Below are 27,301 nucleotides of genomic sequence, written 5' to 3'. Positions count from 1 at the left end.
CCAAGGTGGGTTGCTCAGGATAGTCCGTGAATCTGAGTTTGATTTGGTCCAAGAGTTTCTGGTGAATGAGTCCATTTGAAAGTTTGACCCGAAACATCCTGCTCCCCTCTTTGGCTACGACAGTACCGGGAAGCCACTTGGGACCATGTCCATAATTTGATACAAATACAAGATCATTGATTTCAATCTCGCATGACACATTTGCACTATCATGGTATGCACATTGTTGAAGCCGCCTGCTCTCTACCTGTTCATGAAGATCAGGGTGAAGTAACGAGAACCTTGTCTTAAGTGCTCTTTTCATGAGCAGTTCAGCAGGTGTGATCCCAGTGAGTGAGTGTGGTCTTGTGCGGTAGCTAAGCAGAACTCGGGAAGGCGAGTCTGCAGTGAGCCTTCAGTTACCCTCTTCAAGCCCTGCATGATGGTTTGCACTGCTCTCTCTGCCTGACCATTGGACGCTGGATTAAACGGGGCAGATGTGACATGTTTGATCCCGTTACTGGTCATGAATTCTGTGAACTCAGCACTGGAAAAACATGGCCCCTTGTCGCTCACCAGGACATCGGGTAGGCTGTGTGTGGCAAACATGGCCCCCAGGCTTTCAGTATTGGCAGCCGACGTGCTAGCCGACATGATCTCATATTCAATCCACTTGGAGTACGCGTCTAGAACCACAAGGAACATTTTACCCAAGAATGGGCCTGCATAGCCGACGAGTACCCTAGACCCTAGTTTATGGTTTGGAGGGTCAAGACCATAAACTTAGCGGCGCCTCCCTGGGTACACTGCTTAACTGCGAGCATGTATTACATCTGTGAACGCAGGACTTTAAAGTCCTCATCCATACCAGGCCACCACACGTAGAATCTGGCAATCGCTTTCATCATTACGATGCCTGGATGGGTACTGTGGAGGTCATTGATGAAGATGTCTCTGCCCTTCTTGGGGACCACTACTCGATTGCCCCACAGAAGGCAGTCTGCCTGTAGAGATATTTCATCTTTGCGCCGCTGGAATGGCTTTATTTCTTCCTGCATTTCCACTGGGACAGTGGACCAGCTCCCATGAAGCACACAACTTTTGACTAGAGATAATAAGGGGTCCTGGCTAGTCCAGGTTTTGATCTGCCAGACAGTGACGGGTGATTGCTCACTCTCATGGCTAGATCTGCGGGCTGCACCATTTCCACACCCGTGGTGGGCAATGGCAGCCTACTGAGAGCATCGGCGCAGTTTTCTGTGCCTGGCCTGTGGCAGATGGCGTAGTTGTATGCGGACGTGAGTGCCCATCTCTGGATGCGGGCCGATGCATTGGTATTTACCCCTTACTCTCGGAGAACCGGGATATAAATGGCTTCTGGTCAGTTTCCAATTCGAATTTTAGCCCAAACAGGTATTGATGCATTTTCTTTACCCCATAGACACACGCTTACATTTCTTTCTCAATCATGCTGTCGGCTCTCTCAGCCTTAGACAGACTCCTGGATGCATAAGCAACCGGTTGCAGTTTTCTGAAATCATTAGCTTGTTGCAATACACACCTGATGCCATATGACGACACATCACATGCTAGAACCAAACGCTTACATGGATCATACAACACAAGCAATTTGTTTGAGCATAACAATTTTCTCGCTTTTACAAAGGCATTTTCTTAGCTTTTGCCCCAAACCCATTCGTCCCCTTTTCGTAGTAAGACATGCAGTGGCTCTAACAGTGTTCTGAGATCCGGTAAGAAGTTACCAAAGTAGTTCAGGAGTCCCAGAAATGACCGCAGCTCCGTCACGTTCTGTGGCCTCGGTGCATTCTCGATTGCTTCTGTCTTCGCGTTGGTGGGCCTGATGCCATCCGCCACAATCCTCCTTCCCAGGAACTCCACTTCAGGCACCAGGAAAATGCACTTCGAGCGTTTTAACCTGAGCCCCATGCGGTTGAGTCGACTAAGATCCACCTCCAGGTTCTGCAGATGCTCGACTGTGTTCCGACCTGAGACCAAGATGTCATCCTGGAAGACCACGGTGTGCGGGACCGACTTCAGTAAGCTTTCCATGTTTCTCTGGAATATCATCGCCGCCGAACGGATTCCAAACAAAAAGACCTTTACGCGTGTTGATGCAGGTGAGGGCCTTCGATGATTCCTCCAGTTCCTGCGTCATGTAGGCTGAAGTCAGATCCAGCTTTGTGAACGTCTTTCCTCCTGCCAGCATTGCAAAGAGGTCGTCGGCTTTTGGTTGTGGGTATTGGTCCTGCAGGGAGAAATGATTGATAGTTACTTTGTAATCGTCACAGATTCTGACGGTGCCGTCTCCCTTGAGGACTGGGACGATAGGACTAGCCCACTCGTTGAACTTGATCAGGGAAATGATGCCCTCTCGTTGCAGCCGGTTTGAACCAGTGAAGGAAATTTGTTTAAGACCTGGGCACAAGAAGTGTCTTCAGCGGGCGATAGCGCTCGGACGTCGTCCCAGTTCCAGCGTATCTTTCCCAGCCAGCTCCTGCTGAGCAGCGTGGGACCGTCGCCCGATACCCCCCAGAGTGGTAGCTTGTGCACCGCTCCACCGTCGGAGACCTTTACGCTAGCACTGCCGATTACAGGAATCAGTTCTTTCATGTAAGTTCTTAATTTCGTGCGAACTGGAGTTAAGACTGGCCTTGAGGCCTTGTTGCACCACAACCTTTCAAAAGTCTTTTTGCCCATGATGGACTGGCTCGCGCCCGTGTCCAGCTCTATTGACACCAGGAGTCCATTTAGTTCAACATTCAGCATTATCGGGGGACAATTCGTGGTGAATGTGTGCACCCCATGTACCTCTGCCTCCTCGATCTGAGGCTCTGGTTCATCATGATCCTCCGTGGATCTCTCCTCCTCTGCAACATGGTGGTTTGCAGGTTTAACAGGCTTAGCAACTCACCTGCACACTTGTTGGAGGTGTCCCATTGTTCCACAGCCCTTGCACACGTACTCTTTGAATCGGCATGAATGGAAACGATGATCACTCCCGCAGCGTCAACAAGGTGTTAATGGCCTTGCACTCATCAACCTTGATGGTGGACTCTCAGACATCTGCGGACGTGTAGCTGCAGGTATGTGTGACCTGCCCTGTACGCTACGATTCGAAAACAACATCACTTTGTTCACAGTACTTGTAGCAGTACTTGTGTGCTGAGAGATTTGCTTTGTATTGTCACTGGTGGCAATGAACGCCTGGGCTATCGCTATGGCCTGACTCAAGGTTGGGGTTTCTACAGTCAAAAGTTTGCGAAGTATGGTTTCGTGACCAATGCCAAGTACGAAAAAGTCTCTGAGCATGTGCTCCAAAAGTCCTTCAAATGCGTAATGTAGTGCAAGGCGTCTTAGCTCGGCGACATAACTCGCCACTTCCTGGCCTTCAGACCTTTTTTAGGTGTAGAACTGGTACCTTACCATCAGAATGCTTTCCTTTGGGCTCAAATGCTCTCGGACCAGTGTGCACAAATCGTCGTACAATTTCTCTGTGGGTATCGCTGGAGTGAGCAGATTCTTCATAAAGCCATACGTTGGTGCCCCACAGACGGTGAGGAGGATCGCCCTTCATTTGGTAGCACTCTCTTCCGCATCCAGCTCGTTGGCCACGAAGTATTGGTCGAGTCGCTCCACAAAAGTTTCCCAATCATCTCCCTCCAAGAATTTCTTCAGGATGCCCACTGTTCTCTGCATCTTTGGGTTCGCTATCTGTATCTCGTCGCCAGTTGTTGTGTATGGAGAAAGAGTCAGACTGAACACTGTGAGCTCAAAGTAAAGTGTGACCTTAGTCTTTTATTGCAGGTCTTCAGAGAGCCTCTCCAACCTCTAAAGCCTCCTTAAATACCTGTACTCCCAAGGGATTATGGGATCTCTTTGGAGTCCAGGGGATGAGCCCTCTGCTGGCTGTACAGGGTAAATACAAGTATACATATATAACAATTATCTCGTGTTGGTTCTCTCACCACTTGCCGTAAGCCGAATGCTCAGGGCTCGGTCAGTGGTGGCATTACCGAGCCAGTCTTGGTGATGGCCGTTGAGGTCCTCCTGTGTCCTTGCTTTACCCCACAGTGCTTTACCTCACCCGTTTCTCTTTGTTGCAGGATGCTGACGTTTAAAGCCATTGCGCAGGTGTTTATCCTGGGTTGTACTTGGATTTTTGGATTGCTCCAGTTTCAGGTCGAAGCCGGGGTGATGGCCTATTTATTCACCATCGTCAACAGTTTCCAGGGCACCTTCATCTTCATCATTCTCTGTGTGTTAAATCCTAAGGTAGGGAATATCATCTCGTTCGATCACAAAGTGACTATCGATGGTTAGTGGTGTGCCACAGGGATCGGTGCTGGGACCACAACTGTTCACAATATACATAGATGACCTGGAAGAGGGGACAGAATGTAGTGTAACAAAATTTGCAGATGACACTAAGATTAGTGAGAAAGCGGGTTGTGTAGACGATACAGAGTTTGCAAAGAGATTTGGATAGGTTAAGCAAATGGGCTAAGGTTTGGCAGATGGAATACAATGTCTGAAAGTGTGAGGTCATCCACCTTGGGGAAAAAAACAGTAAAGGGAATATTATTTGAATGGGGAGAAATTACAACATGCTGAGGTGCAGAGGGACCTGGGGGGTCCTTGTGCATGAATCCCAAAAAGCTAGTTTGCAGGTGCAGCAGGTAATCAGGAAGGCGAATGGAATGTTGGCCTTCATTGCGAGAGGGATGGAGTACAAAAGCAGGGAGGTCCTGCTGCAACTGTATAGGGTATTGGTGAGGCCGCAGCTGGAGTACTGCGTGCAGTTTTGGTCACCTTACTTAAGGAAGGATATACTGGCTTTGGATGAGACAATTCACTCGGCTGATTCTGGAGATGAGGGGGTTACCTTATGATGATAGATTGAGTAGACTGGGTCTTTACTCGTTGGAGTTCAGAAGGATGAGGGTTGATCTTGTAGAAACATTTAAAATCATGAAAGGGATAGACAAGATAGAGGCAGAGAGGTTGTTTCCACTGGTAGGGGAGACTAGAACTAGGGGGCACAGCCTCAAAATACAAGGGAGCCAATTTAAAACCGAGTTGAGAAGGAATTTCTTCTCCCAGAGGGTTGTGAATCTGTGGAATTCTCTGCCCAAGGAAGCAGTTGAGGCTAGCTCATTGAATGTATTCAAGTCACAGATAGATAGATTTTTAACTAATAAGGGAATTAAGGGTTACGGGGAGAGGGCGGGTAAGTGGAGCTGAGTCCACAGCCAGATCAGCCATGATCTTATTGAATGGCGGAGCAGGCTCGAGAGGCTAGATGGCCAACTCCTGTTCCTAATTCTTATGTTCTTATGACTGTTATGAGCTGATAGGACAGGTACCATCCTGTGGAACCGATGTCCTTTCTTCGTTTTCCCTCTGCTGACAGAGCTGGTGGGTCCTGGGGGCTGGTTCCATGAGCCATCTCCAGTCCCTTGTCGGAATGGCCACTCTTTAGGCGGGAGGCCAGGCAGTGAATGCCGGCATAGTATTGGAGCAACAGCGTCAAGCTCTGTCCTTCCATCATCAGACACCCGCTTTCCGACAGGGATCACTGAAGGGTGCTTGGGAGCGGGAGCACCGGCTGATTGCTGCCCCTCTGGGTACTGAGGCCAACTGTCGCCCCCAGATTGTGCCCCGCCTGCGATCAGCAAGTGCAGTGCAGAGAAGGGACAGTACCTGTAACTTTCTGCAATAAACACTCTTTCAGAAAGTCACAGTCGGTGCTGAATATGAGGAAGAGTTTTATTCTTATTTCGCACAAACATTTTCAATCTTTCCGACACATTCAGTTATAAGGCGGGTATCTCACAGTGGTGAGCTTTAGGAAGGAGGTGAAGGATTTGGAGAGGGTACAGGAGAGATTTACCAGAATGGTTCCAGGGATGAAGGATTACCGATACATGGATAGACTGGAGAAGCTGGACTTGTTCTCCTTAGAGCAGAGAAGGCTAAGAGGAGATTTGATCGAGGGGTTCCAAATCATGAAAGGTTTCGACAGAGTAACTGTTTGCAATAGCTGAAGGCTCGGTAACCAGAGGGCATATATTTAAGGTGATTGGCAAAAGAACCAGAGGCGACATGAGGAATGTCATGGTATGTAACACCACTGTATTACAGTATACACTCAACCTAGATGCACACCTTGACCACAAGGGGTGAACTTGTGGGAGACACTCCTTACCTGATCACACAGGTATAAAAAGGGAGGTCCCACGCAGGGTCATTGTCTTTGGAGGCCTGTGAATAAAGAGTTAAGGTCACAGAGTGACCTTGTCCCCAGAATGTGCCTCGTGTGGTTTCATAATGTAACATAAAGACTTTACATTGGCGACGAGAAAGGGGAATTCACGACCGACGAGAATGGCCACCGGTAGCGCAGAGGAACGGTACTGTGTTGGGGAAGACTGGGACGATTTTGTTGAGAGGCTTCAGCAAAGCTTCGTTATGAAAGAATGGCTGGGGGATGCAGCGGCCAACAAGCGAAGGACTCATCTTTTGACCAGCTGCAGACCAAAGACGTACACGCTCATGAAGGACTTACAAGCACCTGAAAATGCGGCAGACAAAACCTTTGAAGAACTTAGCAAATTGATCGGAGAGCACCTCAAACCGGCGAGTAGCATACATATGGCCCGAAACAGATTCTACACCCACTGACGTCATGAAGGACAGAGCATATTGGACTTCATAGCGGACCTCCGCCGTTTGGCCAGCCTCTGTAAGTTCAGAGACGCCTGCATGGGGGAGATGCTAAGGGACTTCTTTATCGAGGGCATCGGTCATGCGGGAATTTTCCGCAAATTAATTGAGAACAAGGATTTGACCTTGGAAACGGCGGCGTCGATAGCTCAAACTTTCATGGCGGGGGAGGAAGAGACGAAAATAATATATGCGCGCAATTCTGCCTCTAACGCGGCAATGGATCAGGGAGTCAACATCATCGATGCGACTCAGAACCCTGCAGGCAGGCAGGGGCAGTCCGACACTCCCCAAGCAGCAATAGACCCCAGAGTAGGACTTCAACAGAGACAATGGCAGGCTGAACGGACATTCACGCCATCACAGTGGACAATGCGGCCCGTGATGGGGCCATTGACACCCACTAATAGGGTACTTAAGAGCAGTCAAAGGGACAGTCAGCACGGAATGCCTGGCCATAGTCCCTTTGTTCCCAACAATGGAAACTTTAACTCGTGCTGGAGGTGTGGTGGAAAACACTCAGCTAGATCTTGCAGATTTCAACAGTTTGTCTGTAGGAACCACAACCTCAGTGGCCACTTAGCTCGAATGTGCAGGATGCCTGCAACCAGACTAATATATAAGGCGGATGGACCAGAAGAGTGTTCTTTGAGACAGGATGACTTTTGGGGCAAATCGATGGATGCCAAGGTTCAGCGGGTCCATGTGGCAAATATTCACAGTTCATACGCCAAAACGCCACCAATGATGATGATGAGGGTTTTATTAAATGGTATCCCAGTGCGCATGGAGCTGGACACTGGGGCCAGCCAGTCACTCATAGGCGTTCAGCAACTTGAGAAGCGATGGCCACTTAAAGCCAGTAGACCCAAATTAACACGTATTGAGACACAATTACGGACTTACACTAAAGAAATCATTCCGGTGCTAGGCAGTGCAATGTTGGCTGTCACACACAATGGGTTAGTAAATCGGCTGCCGCTCTGGATTGTCCCGGGCAATGGTCCCGCACTGTTGGGGAGGAGCTGGTTAGCCGAGATGAACTGGAAATGGGGGGATGTACACGCAATGTCATCTGTGGAGCGAAGTTCGTGCTCACAAGTCCTACAACAATTCGATTCACTATTCCAACCTGGCGTCGGGACTTTCAAAGGCAGGCCAGTGCACCACAAAGCCAGAGCGGTGCCATATGTGATGCGGGAAAAGATCGAGAGCGAATTGGACCGGCTGTTGAGAGAGGGCATCTTCTCGCCTGTTGAATTCAGCGACTGGGCAAGCCCCATTGTTCCCGTCCTATAAGTGGATGGTTCTGTAAGGATCTGTGGCGACTGCAAGGCCACCATCAATCGGGTGTCCCTAAAAGATCAATACTCACTCCCGAGAGCGGAGGACCTCTTCGCCACGCTGGCAGGCGGCAAGCTGTTCACCAAGTTGGACCTCACTTCAGCCTATACGACCCAGGAACTGGCCGACGAATCTAAACTACTGACCACCATCACCACGCACAAGGGACTGTTCGTTTATAACAGGTGCCCATTTGGCATTCGATCAACGGCCGCGATTTTTCAAAGAAACGTGGAAAGCCTGCTTAAATCCATTTCTGGAACGATTGTATTCCAGGACGACATCCTCATCACGGGTCAAGACACCGAAGAACACCTCCACAACCTGGAGGAGGTGCTACGCCGACTGGACCGGGTAGGCCTGCGACTCAAGAAGTCTAAATGTGTGTTCTTAGCTCCTGAGGTTGAGTTTCTGGGCAGGAGCATTGCTGCTGATGGGATTCGGCCCACCGAATCCAAAACAGAGGCGATTCGACGAGCACCCAGGCCCTGCAACACGTCAGAATTGCATTCATTCCTGGGACTGTTGAACTATTTCGGTAACTTTCTGCCGAACTTTAGCACGTTGTTGGAGCCACTACACGTGCCCCTGCGTAAAGGTTGCGATTAGTTTTGGCCGGACTGTCAGGAACGGGCTTTTGATCAGGCGCGAAACCTACTTTGTTCAAACAAGTTGTTGACCCTGTACGGCCCCTGTAAAAAATTGGTTCTGACATATGTTGCATCATCCTATGGGGTTGGGTGCGTGTTGCAGCAGGGCAATGCTGAGGGTGAACTACAACCAGTGGCTTATGCTTCCAGGTCGCTCACTCAAGCAGAACGGGGATATGGGATGGTCGAGAAGGAAACGCTTGCATGTGTCTATGGTATAAAAAAAATGCATCAGTATCTCTTTGGTCGGAAGTTTGAATTAGAGACGGACCACAAGCCATTAACATCCCTGTTGTCAGACAGCAAGGCTATCAATGCCAACGCATCTGCTCGCATACAGCGATGGGCTCTCACGCTGGCTGCTTATGACGACTCCATCCGGCACCAGCCCGGTACTGAAACTTGCACTGACGCGCTCAGCAGGCTTCCACTGGCCACCACTGAGGGGGCAGCAGAGCAAAGCGCTGAGATGGTCATGGCTGTTGATGCCTTTGACAGCACAGGCTCCCCCATCACAGCCCGCCAGATCAAAATCTGGACAAACAGAGATCCCCTCCTATCCCTGATTAAGAAATGTGTCCTGACTGGGAATTGGGCGCCCGCACACGGAGCATGCCCTGAGGAGGTCAGACCGTTCCACAGACGGATGGATGAGCTCTCCATCCAAGCCGACTGCCTACTATGGGTCACCCGGGTAGTTATGCCCCAGGAGGGCAGGGAGGCATTCATCAGGGAACTCCACAGCGAGTACCCAGGCATTGTGCTGATGAAGGCAATTGCCCGGTCACACGTTTGGTGGCCTGGAATTGATTCAGACCTGGAACACTGTGATCGCAGGTGCACGATGTGTGCCCAACTGGGTAATGCCGCCAGGGAGGCCCCGCTCAGCCCGTGGTCCTGGCCCACCAGGCCATGGTCACGCATTCATGTTGACTACGTGGGCCCGTTCATGGGAAAGATGTTCCTTATTGTGGTAGATGCATACTCGAAATGGATCGAGTGCATCATTCTGAATTCATGCACGTCATCCACCACCGTGGAAAGCCTACGTGCGATCTTTGCAACCCATGGCTTGCCGGACATCCTGGTTAGTGATAATGGCCCATGGTTCACAAGCTACGAATTCTAAGAGTTTATGTCGGGCAATGGCATCAAAAACGTCAGGTCTGCGCCGCTCAAGCCGGCCTCCAATGGCCAGGCGGAACGTGCGGTCCAAATCATTAAGCAAGGTATGCTCAGGATTCAAGGACCCTCCCTACAATGCCGCCTATCGCGTCTCCTGCTGGCCTATAGATCCCGACCGCACTCGCTCACGGGGGTCCCGCCCGCAGAGCTACTAATGAAATGGACACTCAAAACTCGGTTGTCCCTCATTCACCCAGTCCTGACCGACATAGTTGAGGGCAAGTGCAAGTCACAAAACGAGTACCCTGACCGCAATTCGAGGGGGAGATGTATAGAAATAAATGATCCTGCATTCGTCCTCAATCACACCATGGGGCCCAAATGGCTTGAGGGCACTGTAATTGACAAAGAGGGGAATAGGGTCATCGTGGTAAAACTCCACAATGGTCAGATATGCCGTAAGCATCTGGACCAAGTAAAAAAAAAAAAGGTTCAGCATCGACACGGAGGAACCTGAAGAAGACCATGAGATCGAGCTCACAACACCGCCAGTGAACGAGCAACAAGAGCAATTAGAAGAATGCACAGTCCCTGCGGTCAGCCCGGACAGGCCAGAATCATCACAGGTGACAGACACTCACGTCAGTGTCCAACAACCAGAGCCCCATCTGCGGCGCTCCACGAGGGAGCGTAGACCACCTGAAAAACTAAACCTATGATCCCAATAAGACTTTGAGGGGGGAGGTGATGTCATGTATGTAACCACAAAGTAACACCACTGTATTACTGTATACACTCAACCTAGATGCACAGCTTGACCACAAGGGGTGAACTTGTGGGAGACACTCCTTACCTGATCACACAGGTATAAAAAGGGAGGTCCCACGCAGGGTCATCGTCTTTGGAGTCCTGTGAATAAAGAGTTAAGGCCACAGAGTGACCTTGTCCCCAGAATGTGCCTCGTGTGGTTTCATACTGTAGAGTAAGGGCTTTACAAGGAAAAGTGTATTTACGCAGCGAGTGGTTAGGATTTAGAATGCACGGCCTGAGAGGGCGGTGGATACAGATTCAGTAGCAGCCTTCAAAAGGGAATTGGATCAATACCTGAAGGAGAAAAAATTGCCGGGATATGGGGAAAGGGCAGTGGGGCGCGACAGGGGGTGGGGGTTGCGTGGGGGAATGTGACTAACTGGTACACGGAGCATAGTGGTTATGTTACTGGATCCGTAATCCACAGGCCGGGACTAATGACCCGTTAGACTTGAGTTCAAAGCTCACCACAGCAGCTGGGGAATGTAAATTCAGTTAATGAAATAAAAAGTGAGTAAAGTAGTATCAGTAAAGAAACTCTTGAGTTGTTGTTTAAAACCCATCTGGTTCACCAATGTCTCTTAAGGGAGGGAAATCTGCCGCCCTAACCCGGTCTGGCCTATATGTGACTCCAAACCCACAGCAACGTGTTTGACTCTTAACTGCCCTCTGAAATGACCCAGCGAGACACTCAGTTGTATAAAACGACTCACCACCACCTACTCGGGGGCAATTAGGGATGGGCAATAAATGCTGGCCTTGCCGGCGATGCCCGCATCCCATGAATGAATTTTTAAAAACTGGTTTGCTCTTCGAAAAAGCCGGCACAGACTCGATGGGCCGAATGGCCTCCTTCTGTTCCGTTCTATTCAACAATTCCAAGAAGAGTTACAATAAGCAGAGGAAGTGTAATTTATCACAGGAAGTATCAGTTTTGACCAGCGATATTTGTAAAGAATGACTTGTGTATTTATATAGTGCCTTTGATGACCTCAGGGCAAATCAAAGTGCTTCACGGCCAATGAAACACTTTTGAAGTGTAGTCACTGTATAAATTAACTGTATTTAAATGTTATACTTAGAGCAGGTAGACTCTTGTGATGTATGTACCCGTGACTATGCTCACAGGTTGGTAGAGCGGTTTAAGTATGAGTGACTCAGACAGTCACGTGATGTTCACATGTCTCAATAAAACCCCAACCAGTTGGGTTCGGGGGATCCACGGCGAGGCAGGTGGTTGTGAGCCTGGTGGATGAACTGGTAATGTGTAGTGTGAATGTTAAACATTTGCTAATAAACCAACTAGTTCTTAATAGCTTTTAATTGTTCCCATTCGGTTACATATCACCGCAGTGCTGACTGTGTGTTGTATCTTGCCTTAAGGTGAGGGCCGAGTACCGGAGATGGTTTGCCAAGACGTTCAGAGCAAAGGACAGGTCGGCTTCACCGGAGGATATAGGCATCACAATGACAGCCATGTCGGTAAGTGGGTCTCGGCTGATATCACAGAATCTTAGAGTCGTACCGCACAGCAGGAGGCCATTCGACCATCGTCCTGTACCGGCTCTTTGAAAGAGCTGTCCAAATAGTCCCACTCCCCACCCCCTCTCTTTCCCCATCACACTGCAAATATTTCCTTTTTCAAGTAAATATCTAATTCCCTTTTGAAAGTTACTATCTGCTTTCAGGCATTGCGTTCCAGATCACAGCAACTCGCTGCGTTAAAAAAAATATTTCTCCTCATCTTCCCCCCCCCCCCTGGTTCTTTTGCCATTTACCTTAAATCTGTGTCCTCTGTTTACCGACCCTCCTGCCACTGGAACCATCTGATCCCTATCTACTCTATCAAAACCCCCTCATGATTTTGAGCACCTCTGTTAAATCTCCCCTTAACTTTATCTGCTCTGAAGGAGAACAATCCCAGCTTCTCCAGTCAAGTCAAAAACACAATAGTCGGGTTGTTAGCCGAAGCGCTGCCTTCAATATTCAGACTCTGCTGTCCTCAGCTGACCCTACGTCTTGTCTTCACACGTCAACATCACCTTCCGTTACCCATTGGTCGGTTACAGTGACCCAATCACTGGGGTTTCTGTTACTTCTCTCCTCATCTCTGTCACCAGCTTCTATCTGCAACCTCACCGAGGGGAAGTCCGGGGCAGAAAGATGCTCCTGTGATAACAAAAGGCCACATTCTGCATCTCAACACAAGCTGCACTTCCCCCATCGCTGGCTGAAGGCTCTGACTGGCCCAATCCACGCACCGGCTGAATGGGAAGATTTGTATTTTGGGGCTGTCTGCGTTCGGTATATATTACATATTTGAGTTGCTGTGAAATGTTGCTTGGGATACGTACAGCACAGAAACAGGCCATTCCGCCCAACAGGTCCCTGCGGTGTTTATGCTCCACACGTGCCTCCTCCCACTCCCCTTCATCTCACATCCTTCCATTCCTTTCTTCCTCATGTGTTTATCCAGCTTCCCCTTAAATGCATCTATGCTATTCACCTCAACCACTCCCTGTGGTAGCGAGTTCCACATTCTCACCACTCTCTGAGTAAAGAAGTTTCTCCTGAATTCCTGATTGAATTTATTGGTGGTGATCTTATATTTTTAAAACAGATGGTTGAACCTGTAGAGGCAGCAAAACATTATTCTCTTCATCACAACCTTGTTTTGTTTCTATGGCGATGATGAGTGGCTTTCTGACCTCTCACTTTGGTTTGTCCTGAGCTGTAAATTGGCTGACCTCTGCCCTCTCCCTACACCCCACCCTTGCACTGTGTCAGGAATTTACAGCAACTTCCCCCACTCACTGCTCACAATGGGGCCCAAACGCAGGTCTGGTGACCACTTTGCCAACTCTGTCCTGTTCACACATGGTCCTGAGCCCCGAGCGTCCCATCACCTCAGCCCCCAATCCCCTGCCCAACCGTTCCTCCTTTAGCCGCCTACATTGTTCCTCAACCCAGCTCAATGTGACCTCGAGGGTCAGTGGGCCAGAAATCCGATGCATTGTTGCCACCCGTTAGAACAGCGATGGCAGCGTCTCCCGCCATATTGGACAGGAGTATAGCGACAGCGTTACGGGGTAAGTATTCATTGACCCACCGGCAATAGACGGCCTCCGCAATATGTTATCAGCATCGCCTGTGTAGTTGGGGCCTGTGCTGATGGTGAGCGGTTCAATGGTCCGATATAGGTGGCCGCCTGTGATCAGTGTGGGCGGTTTAAGTGGTTGGGACGGTACCCAGATATTCCAGTCGGTGTTCTTTTAATGCTGCTATTAACTCATCTATTTAAACGGATTCACGGTGATTCGGAGTTCTGAGCCTGCGGCCTTTGTGAACTTTGACCGACTGTGCAGTCGGCCTCGGGCCTCTCCCTCGGTTTCTCACTGACCCTGCGCTCCGGTCTTGTTTCTCTGTATCGGGTTCCCCTCCGACCAAATCCTGCACCCTCGGCTTGTTTTGTGGCCCGGATAACTCACTGAACACAATAATTTATTCCCCTGTTGGTACAGAGCTTGGAGCATTGATGAAGCTGCTCCCCTCTCAGCGGCTGAGAAACATCGACCTGACGGCTGGAGAAGTGAAGACCGTCATCCTCTCTGCCGCAGTGAGGCCAACGGACTTTGCAACGATGCTGGAACTGTCCCACACAGAAATACGGAGAAGTTACAGCACGGGAACAGGCCCTTCGGCCCATCCAGTCGGTGCCGGCGTTTGCCCAACGCAGCAGCAAACGGTGCCAGTCACATTTACCCACTTTGTTCCAACCCTCCCATTGACCCACATTCCTTCAGCCACTTGCCAACCCCATCTCGAATGTTCCCCTCAACTGCTGGAAATAGTGTGGCCAGGATTCTCTGGAGCAAGGTGGGTTGGGATGGGGCGGGGCTCCAATAAGGTCGGGAAACACAGGAGGCCGAGTTTCCCCCCAGGCTCTGCCGACCTCAATAGCAGAGATTTGCATGTGAGGCTTTGGTTTCTTGCCCGCTGACAGCCAGGCTGAGAGGCTGGGGTTGGCGGCGGGCGGGTAGGCCTCAGACTGGACAGAGGAGGGAGGGAGGCTTCGCGAGAGGGCCGGGCCCTTAAATGGATCAGGGGAGGGGGTAAGAGAGAGGACTGGGGAGGAGGGGTTGGGAGAGCGGTCCAGGGTGGGCAGGGGAAGAAGGGAAAGGATCGGGGCTCGGGGGTGGGGGTGCTGATGGAAAGGATCAGCCACGTGGGAAGGGGGCGTGGATCGGTGGGGCGAGGAGCGGCCAGCAATCGGACCACACCGTTAAAAGCATCGGGGGTAGGGGTCGGGCAGAGATGCAGGGGGTGGGGGGGGCAGGAGACAGGATCGTGGCTGACCTCAGCATCGTCATTGGGGGAATGCGGATGGAGGCCTGGGATGGTGATCGCAGACGCCGCTGGGTTGGAGGTGGGGGGGACACCGATTGCAGGGGGTGGGTGAGGCTGGACCCTGGGTCCAGGAGGGAGGTATATAGCCACTTACCCTCTGGATCCAGGAGGGAGGTATATAGCCACTTACCCCCTGGATCCAGGAGGGAGGTATATTGCCACTTACCCCCTGGATCCAGGAGGGAGGTTTCGAGCCACTTACCCCCAGGATCCAGGAGGGTGGTATCTAGCCACTTACCCCCTGGATCCAGGAGGGAGGTATATAGCCACTTACCCCCTGGATCCAGGAGGGAGGTATATAGCCACTTACCCCCTGGATCCAGGAGGGAGGTTTCGAGCCACTTACCCCCAGGATCCAGGAGGGTGGTATATAGCCACTTACCCCCTGGATCCAGGAAGGAGGTATATAGCCACTTACCCCCTGGATCCAGGACTGAGGAATAGAGCCACTTATCCCCAGGATCCAGGAGGGTGGTATATAGCCACTCACCTCCTGGATCCAAGAGGGTGGTATATAGCCACTCACCTCCTGGATCCAAGAGGGAGGTATATAGCCACTTACCCCCAGGATCCAGGAGGGAGTTATATAGCCACTTACCCTCTGGATCCAGGCGGGAGGTATCGAGCCACTTACCCCCAGGATCCAGGAGGGTGGTATATAGCCACTTACCTCCTGGATCCAGGAGGGAGGTATATAGCCACTTACCCCCAGGATCCAGGAGGGAGGTATATAGCCACTTACCCCCTGGATCCAGGTGGGAGGTATAGAGCCACTTACCCCCTGGATCCAGGAGGGAGGTATATAGCCACTTACCTCCTCGATCCAGCAGTTCCCTGCCTTGCTTTAGTTGCCGGGTTTCACGAATTGTGTGAAAAGCGGGTTGGAGGCGGGATCAGGTCAGGAATCCCATTTATAACAATTTAACTTCCCCCTCCCGTGCTCCAAACCCACCTGTTTTTCGAGGTTAAAATTCCCCCCTCAGCATTCTATCCAACCTGTCCCCATCCTTTCATAATTTAAAATATTTCTATTGTGTGAACATCAGAGCAGGAGGAGGCCATTCAGCCCCTCGAGCCTGCTCCGCCATTCGATTAGATCACGGCTGATCTGCACCTCACTCCATTTACCCACCTTGCTCCATATCCCTTGATACCCTTACCCACCCAAAATCTATCGATCTCAGGCTTGAAAATTTCAATTGGACCCCAGAATCCGCGGGCAGAGAGTTCCTGATTCCTTTTGTGTGGAACAAGTGCTTCCTGATTTCACTCCTGAACGGCCTGGCTCTAATTGTAAGATTGTGCCCCCTTGTTCTAGGTCCACCAGAGGAATTAATTTCTCTCTCTCTACCCTATTTTAAAGACCTCAATATATTTAAGGTGGAGATAGACAGCTTTCTGAACGACTGGGGAGTCAAGGGTCATGGGGAGCAGTCAGGGAAGTGGAGTTGAGGCCAAGATCAGATCAGCCATGATCTTATTGAATGGCGGAGCAGGCTCGAGGGGCCTGATGGCCTACTCCTGCTTCTATTTCTTATGTTCTTATGCTGAATGAAAAGGATTGTAAATGCTAAAAAGCTGAAATGAAGATCTACCTTCGATAAAATAATCTGTTTCTTTGACATTAAAACACAGCAGGTTCACAGAGAGAGAGTTGCTTCCCATCTTGGTCAGTGTTCCAACTCACAACTCGGAACGATCGATTGGTCTGCTTGGGGAGATGGAGCGGTTAATTCTTCGCTGACCTCCCTCTTGGGCTTCTCTTCTGCTCCCTCTCTCCCTTTCACTATAAAATGGCGATGTTTATACTCTCGAGGCTGCTGCACTAACAGCTCCTGATAGCGTTCTCCCACCTCACGGGTTTAGAGGACAGGTCACCTGTTTCCCCCATCTCCCTGTCCTTCCAAAGTACGGAAAGTCTTGAACTGAGGTGACAGACATGTCCTTTTAACCAGACATCGTGGTGTTTCAGCTGTGGCTCAATGGGTAGCACACCTGCCTCTGAGTCAGAAGGTTGTAGGAACTCCAGGGACTTGAGCACATAAATCTAGGCTGACAATCCCAGGGCAGTGCTGAGGAAGTGCTGCATTGTCGGAGGTGCCGTCTCTCAGATGTTACCGAGGCCCCGTCTGCTCTCTTATTGGATGTAAAAGTTCCCGTGGCACTATTTTGAAGAGCAGGGGAATTATCCCTGGTATCCTGGCCAATATTTATCCCTCAATTAATATAACAAAAAACAGATTATCTGGTCATTATCACATTGCTGTTTGTGGGAGCTTGCTGTGCGCAAATTGGCTGCCGGGTTTCCCGCATTACAACAGTGACTACACTCCAAAAGTACTTCATTGGCTGTAAAGCGCTTTGGGACGTCCGGTGATTGTGAAAGGCGCTTTCTGTCAGGTTGTCAATCCCCCAGATATCCCTAGAGTCTCCAGGAATTGAAGATTAATCTTCAGGACACTGCTGGGATAGAAATCATAGGGGCGTTAAAAAAGCATATTTATTTTCTTGAACACTTCCATTTATTAGTTATAAAAATATCAGCGATGAGAAGAAAGACTGGATCGACCAATTGGATAATGAAGAATCTGAGCTTTCCAATTGGCTGTGAGAAGGCGGGGCACCATGGTGATGGACGTGTTGGACAACCAATGGCAGGAGTGTGGGGGCTGGATGGATCGTGGCGGATGGGGGCGGGAGCTCGGACGATGAAGCCTCCAAAACTATGTCCAGTCAGATTTGCCGACCTGATCATGGACAGTCAGCAAGGACCATTGTGCATTCTGGGGCACAGCAGTTGGGAACAGTTCTGCGTTTCTCGGCTATCCTTTATGTTTGAAAAGCCTACATTGAAAAGTCTTAAATCCTTCATCCCAAACCACTTGGCTTTCCCAGGAAAGCAGATGCAGAGAGGCTCCTGCAGTAATGTGCGTGTTTTTGAACCCATTTGTAATGTTTGGGAGACATTGCATCGAATGTACAGCACGGATAAATGCCATTCAGACCAACGGGACCGTGCCGGTGTTTATGCTCCATACGAGCCTCCTCCCACCCCTCTTCATCTAACCCCATCAACATAACCTTCTCCCTCGTGTGTTTATCCAGCTTTCCCTTAAATGCATCGATCATATTCGCCTCAACCACTCCCTGTGGCAGCGAGTTCCACATTCTCACCGCTCTCTGGGTGAAGAACTTTCACCTGAATTCCCGATTGTATTCATTATAACAACAACACCAACAACTTGTATTTATATAGCACCTTTAAGGTAGTGAAACATCCCAAGATGTTCCACAGGAGTATTATGTGATAATAATTTAACACCGAGCCGCATAAGTAGAAATTACCGCAGGTGACCAAAAGCTTGGTCAAAGAGGTAGGTTTTAAGAAGTGCCTTGAAGGAGGAAAGAGAGGCAGAAAGGTTTAGGCAGGGAGTTCCAGAGCTTGGGGCCCGGGCAACAGAAGGCATGGCCACCAATGGTTGAGTGATTATAATCAGGTAACTATCTTGTATTCAGATGTACATATTGGTGACTATCTTAGTTGGCTCCTCGCTTTGGTCTCCCCCACTTCTCTCTACGTCTACTCTATCAAACCCTTTCATAATCTTAAAAACCTCTGTCGGGTCCCCCCCCGCCCCCTTAGCTGTATTAAATATAATAAAACTGTTACATTTATCTCTAGCTGTAGATATTCAGGGGAAATGAGTTTTAGAAAAGGACAAAGTCAAGATGGAGAATGTTTCCTTATTAAAAACAAAGATGGAGACAGGGGTACAGCTTTCTATAAGAACACAGTCGGGTTGGTTGCTAAATAAATTAGCCATGATGCTGAAGGTTCTCGGTGATAATCGCTCCATTGGTCGAAGAGGTACAATGAGTATTCAAATTTAAACTGCAGCATCTGCCAATCAGATGGAAAGATGTGGTTACAATTCTAGTCGGGTGTCAGTGGTGGCACTCTCGCCTCGGAGTCAGAATATCGTGGCTTCAAATCCCCCTATTGAGACTTGAGCGCATAATCTAGGCTGACACTCCCAGTGCAGTGTTGAGGGAGCGCTGCACTGTCGAAGGGGCCGTTTTTCAGTTGAGACTTAAAACTGAGGCCCCGTCCGCTCCTCAGATGGACGTAAAAGATCCCGTGGCACTATTTCGAAGAAGATATCCCTGGTGTCCTGGGGCTAATATTTAGCCTTCATCCAATATCACTAAAAGCAGATTACCTGGTCATTATTACATTACTGGTTGTGGGAGCTTGCTGTGCATAAATAGGCTGCCACGTTTCCAACATTAACTACACTTCAAAAGTACTTCATTGGCTGTCAAGCAGCTTTGGGACATCCAGAGGTTGTGAAAGATGCTACATAAATGCAAGTCTTTCTTTATATCTACAGAACTAATCACTGTGATGAGCGCGGTGGGTAAGAAAAGCGACCAATAAACAAGCAGCAAGTACCACAAATGGAGCAAATCTTTCTAGTCCTTCAAAATAGGAAACTTCTGCATTTTAAACCATTTGGTTCCTTAAATTACAGTACAGATTGAACCTCCCTTGTCCAGAACTCTCTTATCCAGAACCACCCCTCGTCCAGAACCATTCCCGGCCACCGGGTGGCGCATGCGCAGAACTCCGACATGAACATATTGTAGTCCTTCCTCGCTGCCGACTCCCGCAATCGCTGGCCTGACCCAGTGATCCACAGCCCCACCACACCCGCCCCCCCACCCCACAATCTCTCTGCCGAACCCCCAACCCCAAACCAACCAGCCCCGATATCTCCTTGCTCAGTACCTGTACCATCCAATTTAACGTGACCACCCCTCGTCTGGAAAAATCCCTTATCCAGCACAGGTTAGGTCCCGAGGGTTCCGGCTAAGGGAGGTTCAACCTGTACAAGTTCATGAAGTACTTGAAAAATAAACTAAAGGCCTATTTCAATTTAACAACTACAACAACTTGTATTTATATAGTGCCTTTAATGTAGTAAAATATCCCAACCTGTTATGAGGGAAAACATTTGTCATCGAGTCACTTAAGGAGAAATTAGAGCAGGTGCTTGGTCACAGAGGTAGGGTTTAAGGAGCGTCTTAAAGGAGGAAAGAGAGGTAGAGAGGCGGAGAGGTTTAGGCAGAGAGTTCCGGAGCTTGTGGCCTAGGCAACAGAAGACAAGGCCACCAATAGTTGAGCGATTATAATCAGGGATGCTCAAGAGGGCAGAATTAGAGGAGTGCAGACATCTCGGGGGGGGTTGTGGGGCTGGAGGAGATTACAGAGATAGGGAGGGGTGAGGCCCATGGGGGAATTTGAAAACAAGGATGAGATTTTTGAAATCAAGAAAGGAAGGGAAGCATTCATCAGGGAACTCCACAGCAAGCACCCTGGCATTGTGCTAATGGAGGCCATTGCCCAGTCACATGTATGGTGGCCAGGGATTGACTCAGACCTGGAACACTGGGTTCACAGGTGCACGACGTGTGCCCAGCTGGGCAATGCACCCAGGGAGGCCCCGCTCAGCCCATGGCCCTGGCCCACATGGACTATGCGGGGCCGTTCATGGGAAAAATCTTCTTGATTGTAGTCGATGCATACTCGAAATGGATCGAGTGCATCATATTAAACTCATGCACGACATCCATCACCGTGGAGAGTCTGCGCACGGTTTTCGCGACCCACGGCTTGCCGGACATTCTGGTCAGCGACAATGGCCGGTGTTTCACCAGTCATGAATTCCAGGAGATTATGTCGGGTAATGGCATTAAACACGTCCAGACGGCACCATTCAAGCCGGCTTCCAATGGCCAGGCAGAACGTGCGGTCCAAGTCATAAAACAAGGCAAGCTCCGTATCCAGCGACCCTCTCTTCAGTACCGCCTATCACGCCTCCTGCTGGCCTATAGGTCCCGGCCGCACTCGCTCACGGGAGTCCCTCCAGCGGAACTCCTCATGAAACGCACACTCAAAATGTGGCTGATCCTCATTCACCCAAGCCTGGCAGACATTGTTGAGGGCAAGCGGCAGTCCCAAACCGAGTGCCATGATTGAAACTCAAGGGGGAGGTGTGTAGAAATGGATGACCCGGTATTTGTGCTTAACCATGCACTAGGACCCAAGTGGCTTGAGGGCACCGTAATTAGTAAAGAGGGAAATAGGGTCATCGTGGTCAGACTGAACAATGGGCAGATATGCCGCAAACATCTGGACCAGGTAAAGAAAAGGTTCAGCATGGACACTGAGGAACCTGAAATAGACCATGGGATGTCAACCACACCACTGCCAGTGAACGAGCAACAAGGACAGTCAACAGCATGCACAGTCCCTACGGCCAGCCCGGACAGGCCGGAACCAACTCAGGCGACAGAGACGCATGTCACGGCTCAACCACCGGAGCCACAACTGCGGCGTTCCACGAGAGAGCGTCGACCGCCTGAAAGACTCAATCTTTGACCCAAAGACATTGGGGGGGGAGGTGATGTCATGTTTGTAACCTTCATATAACTGTAACCAATATGTAACAACATTGTACACTGTACACAACTGTGAAATACACACCTTGACCACAGGGGGTGAACTTGTGGGAGACACTCCTTACCTGGTCAGCCAGGTACTTAAAGGGAGGTTCCACGCAGGCTCAGCACTCCTTGGTCCGGGCAATAAAGGTACAGGTCATGTAGTGACCTTGTCTGCAGTATATGCCTTGTGTGAATATGTTCCAGAGTTAGGAACTCTACATACGCAGCAAGTGGTTAGGATTTAGAATGCACGGCCTGACAGGGCGGTGGATACAGATTCAGTAGCAGCCTTCAAAAGGGAATTGGATAAATACTTGAAGGAGAAAAAAATTGCCGGGATATGGGGAAAGGGTGGTGGGGCGCAGCGGGGGGTGGGAATGTGACTAACTGGTACACAGAGCATAGTGGTCATGTTACTGGACCCGTAATCCACAGGCCGGGACTAATGACCCGTGAGACTTGAGTTCAAAGCCCACCACTGCAGCTGGGGAATGTAAATTCAATTAATGAAATAAAAAGTTAGTAAAGAAGTATCTGTAAAGAAACTCTTGGGTTGTAAAAACCCAACTAGTTCTCTAATGTCCTTTAGGAAAGGAAATCTGCCACCCTTACCCAGTCAGGGCCTATCTGTGACTCCAGACCCACAGCAACGTGTTTGACCCTTAACTGCCCTCTGAACTGGCCCAGCGAGACACTCAGTTGTATAAAACGACTCACCACCACCTTCTCGAGGGCAATTATGGATGGGCAATAAATGCTGGCCTTGCCGGCAACGCCCACATTCTATGAATGAATTTTTTTTTAATGGATTGCCCTTGGAATGAGCCGGCACACACTCGATGGGCCGAATGGCCTCCTTCTGTTCTGTTCTATTTTACCATTCTAAGGAGAGTTACAATAAGCAGAGGAAGTGTCATTTATTGCAGGAAATATCAGTCGCAGGGGTTTTGACCGGCGATATATATAACAAAAGACTTGTATTTATATAGCGCCTTCACGACCTCAGGACAACTCACAGTGCTTCACGGCCAATGAAGTACTTTCGAAGTATAGTCACTGTTTCAGTTAACTATACTTAAATTTTATACCAAGAGCAGGTTGACTCCTGTAATGTATGTACCTGTGAGGATGTTCACAGATTGGTGGAGCTGTTAATTGTGACTGGCTTAGCCAGTCAAGTGATGTTCACAAGACTCAATAAAACCCCAGCCAGTTGGGTTCGGGGGATCCACTATGAGGCAGGTGGTTGTGAGCCTGGTGGATGAACTGGTAAAGTGTAGTGTGATTGTTAAACCTTTGTTAATAAACCAACTAGTTCTTAATCGCAATGTGTTGCTATTAATTATTAAGCAAAGAGCCCATGAAGCAAATACATTACAACTCCGAACGATTTAATGTGACAAGGACCCAGATACATTGTGAGTTTTAATTGTTCTCATTCGGAGTGCTGACTGTGGGTTGTATCTTGCGTTAAAGTGAGGGCTGAGTACCGGAAATGGTTTGCCAAGAAGTTCAAGGCAATGGACACGTTGGCTTCACCGGAGGATAAAGGCACCACAATGACAGCCATGTCGGTAAGTGGGTCTCGGCTGATATCACAGATTCTTAGAGTCGTACCGCACAGCAGGAGGCCATTCGGCCCATCGTCCTGTCCCACTCCCCACCCCCCCACCCCCGCTCTGTCCCCTTAGCCTGGCAAATATTTCATTTTTCAAGTATTTATCCAATTCCCTTTGAAAGTTACTATTGAATCTGCCTCCACCACCAATTCAGGCAGCACGTTCCAGATCACAGCAACTCGCTGTGTATAATATTTCTCCTCATCTTCCCCCCCCCTGGTTCTTTTGCCATTTATCTTAAATCTGTGTCCTCTGGTTACTGGCCCTCCTGCCACTGGAACCATCTGATCCCTACTCTATCAAAACCCCCTCATGATTTTGAGCACCTCTGTTAAATCTCCCCTTAACCTTATCTGCTCTGAAGGAGAACAATCCCAGCTTCTCCAGTCAAATCAAAAACACAATAGTCGGGTTGTACTTGCTTTGGAGGCAGTTCAGAGAAGGTTCATTCGGTTGATTCCGGAGATGAGGGGGTTGACTTATGATGAAAGGTTGAGTAGGTTGGACCTCTACTCATTGGAATTTAGAAGAATGAGAGGTGATCTTATCAAAACATATAAGATTATGAGGGGCCTTGAAAAGGTGGATGCAGAGAGGATGTTTCCACTGATAGGGGAGACTAGAACTAGAGGGCATGATCTTAGAATAAGGGGCCGCCCATTTAAAACTGAGATGAGGAGGAATTTCTTCTCTCAGAGGATTGTAAATCTGTGGAATTCGCTGCCTCAGAGAGCTGTGGAAGCTGGGACATTGAATAAATTTAAGACAGAGATGGACAGTTTCTTAACCAATAAGGGAATAAGGGGTTATGGGGAGCGGGCGGGAAAGTGGACCTGAGTCCATGATTGGATCAGCCACGATCATATTGAATGGCGGAGCAGGCTCGAGGGGCCGCATGGCCTACTCCTGCTTCGATTTCTTATGTTCTTATAAATGTATCTTTATTCTTCCTTTCTTATCACTCTCTAGGGCTCCCTCCCTAAAGCCTTCCTCCTTTCACCCATCTCCCCTAACGCTAGGCCGGTTTTCTGCGACGAGAGTCTCACTTCCTGACTCTCCAAAGCCTTTCCACCATCTACAAGGCACAAGTCAGGAGTGTGATGGAACACTCTCCACTTGCCTGGATGAGAGCAGCTCCAACAACACTCAAGAAGCTCGACACCATCCAGGACAAAGCAGCTCACTTGATCGGCCCCCCATCCACCACCTTCAACATTCACTCCCTCCACCACCGGCGCACCATGGCTGCAGTGTGAACCATCTACAAGGTGCACTGCAGCAACTCGCCAAGGCTTCTTCGGCAGCACCTCCCAAACCCGCGACCTCTACCACCTCGAAAGACAAGGGCAGCAGGCGCATGGGAACACCACCACCTTCACATTCCCCTCCGAGTCACACACCATCCTGACTTGGAAATATATCGGCCGGTCCTTCATCATCGCTGGGTCAAAATCCTGGAACTGCCTCCCCAACAGCACTGTGGGAGCACCTTCACCACACGGACTGCAGCGGTTCAAAAAGGTGGCTCACCACCACCTTCTCCTGGGCAATTAGGGATTGTAATAAATGCCGGCCTTGCCAGCGACACCCGCATCCCATGAACGAATTAAACCCCCCCCCCGGGATTCAGCTCCGTAAGGCAACTTGGGTATTTTCTTGTTGTTTTCGGGTGGGGGGGTGGTGGGGAGGCGCTACATAAATGAAAGCATTTGTTCAAATCTCTGATTCCACTCTTCAAAGAGATATAAACATAAGTAAATCAGAGATAGAATCAGGAGTAGGCCATTTGGCCCCTCGAACCTGCTCCGCCATTCAATAAGATCATGGCTGATCTGATTTTGGCCTCAATGCCACTTCTCTGCCCGCTCCCCATAAACTTTTACTCCCTTATTACTTAAAAATCATTCTATCTCCAGCTTAATATATCCAATGACCCAGCCTCCACAGCTCGTTGGGGCAAAGAATTCCACAGATTTACAATCCTCTGAGAGAAGAAATTCCTCCTCAATTCTGTTTTAAATGGGTGACTCCCTTATTCTGAAACTGTGCCCCCTAGTCCTAGATTCCCCCACGAGGGGAAATATCCTCTCTGTATCTACCCTGTCAAGCCTCCTCAGAATCTTATACGTTTCAATAAGGTCACCTCTGATTCTTCTAAACACAGGCCCAACCTGCTCAAACTTCCTTCATATGACAACTCCTTTATCTCAGGAATCAACCTGGTGATATGTACCCAGCGTCCCGTAAAGCAGTAACGCAACGACATTAATGCTGGGAACCTGTTTGACTTCCACCTCATGAAAAGGCTCAAAGGGAAAACTTATTGTGCATCTTTGTCCTCTGAACAAACAGTTTTATTTCCGCTCCTAATCCTTTCACCTAGTTAGTTGAAGAAACGTTTTATGATGTGACGTGGCGTTTACTTGTGTTTCTTCCCACTGAGGCCTCCCACAGAGGATGCCGAGCGAGAAGGAGAGGTTTCTCCATGTCACTCTCGGTCTAGCGAGCCGATACGAGACAGGCTGCTCGCTTTGAGCTTGTTGCCTTCCCTTCCGGTGGTACTGCCTCTAATGGGACATGGAAGCTTTTGATGTCCAGCAAGCAATGGGCTTGTCTTGTCTCATTGATTTTCCCCAGTTATAGGGAGACAAAATGTTCATTGATCGAAGCGTAATTAAATAACACCTTCTTACACATGTCACCACTGATCTAATTAGGATTTAAAAAGCAAGATTCATTGCATTAATGGATTTGTGGTCGCATTGTCCTTTGCAACACTTAACGTGGAATGCTGTACAAACTCCAAACTACAGGGTTAATCGCTAAACAGGAGCCTCGATAAATCTTGTTCACTGCCACCCCGAATGGACAGTGTTTAATCAGCAGAGAAGCCTCTCTGCTCGGATTCAATCTCAAGCCCCAAATCTTTTCCTGGCCAGTTTTCTCATCCTGAAAGATATTTATCGGGAGCTTTGTCAATATTGCTCCCTCAATTCGGATTATCTGGTCGTTTGTCCCATAACTGTTGGCAGTTATAATGCACCTTTCATGGCCTTGGGCCATCCCGAAGCCAAGGAAGTACTTTTCTTGCCGTCTAGTCACTGTTGCAATGTAGGAAACGCAGCAGCAGCCAATTTGTGCACAGCAAGCTCCCGCAAACAACAATGAGATAAATGGTCAGTTCAACCTGTTCTTGCTGACGTTCATTGTGGGATAAATGTTGGCCAGGACCCCGGGAAGAACCTTTCTATTCAGTACTCATTCCCGGCATGCGAACGAGAAAATATCCCGAGTTGCCTCACGGAGATGAACCACAGGAGTTTTAACAAATGTGTTCTTGTACTGTGGGCGTCACTGGCAAGGCCGGCATTTATTGCCCATCCCTAATTGCCCTTTGAGAAGGTGGTGGTGAGCCGCCTTCTTGAACCAGTCCATGAGACTTCTTTGTAGCAGTTTGGTACAACTGAGAGTCACGCTGGGCTATTTCAGAGGGGTATCTAAGAGTCAACGACATTGCTCTGTACCTAGAGTCACATATAACAACAACTTGTATTTATTGTTGTGTATGCATGCCTGTAACACTGTTATGCCACACTGAATGTACCCTTATACTGTACACACCTTACCTGTACACCAGAGTGTGCTGCTGCTGGAGACCTAAGGGTTACCTGCACACTGCACACTGCAGGTAACCCAGTATAAAAGGGAACTCACAGCTTGTGGTCCTCACTCAAGCAGCTGCAAATAAAGGACTACGGGTCTTCACAGTTTAAATATCATACCCTGCCTCGTAGAGTCAGTGCTAAAGGTGTCGACATATACTACAACTGGTGACGAGAATACGAGGTCATGAACCACGTGCTCAGCATGTCGAATCGCAGCATCTTTCAGCAATTTACCGATGGGGAAGATTGGGACGTTGTTGTAGAAAGATTGGAACACTTAAGGAGACTGGCTGCACCGTGCGACTTTGGCGACCATCTAAATGAAGCCAAACTGGAAGCAATACGGTGGAGGAGGATTTCCTGGAGTGCATAAGGGATGGTTTTCTAGACCAATATGTCGAGGAACCAACTAGGGGGGAGACCATCTTAGACTGGGTGTTGTGTAATGAGA

The 27,301-nt window shown here is 49.3% G+C and overlaps 1 pseudogene; it reads left to right on the top strand.

The window, feature by feature from the left end:
- Positions 1-26,223, top strand: part of LOC139237768 (adhesion G protein-coupled receptor E3-like) — a 53,377-nt pseudogene extending 27,154 nt beyond the window's left edge.
- Positions 26,224-27,301: the final 1,078 nt, after the last annotated feature.

This window comes from Pristiophorus japonicus, chromosome 24 (genome assembly GCF_044704955.1).
Source record: "Pristiophorus japonicus isolate sPriJap1 chromosome 24, sPriJap1.hap1, whole genome shotgun sequence".
NCBI lineage: Eukaryota > Metazoa > Chordata > Chondrichthyes > Pristiophoridae > Pristiophorus > Pristiophorus japonicus.
This window is presented reverse-complemented; position numbering and strand designations above follow the sequence as displayed.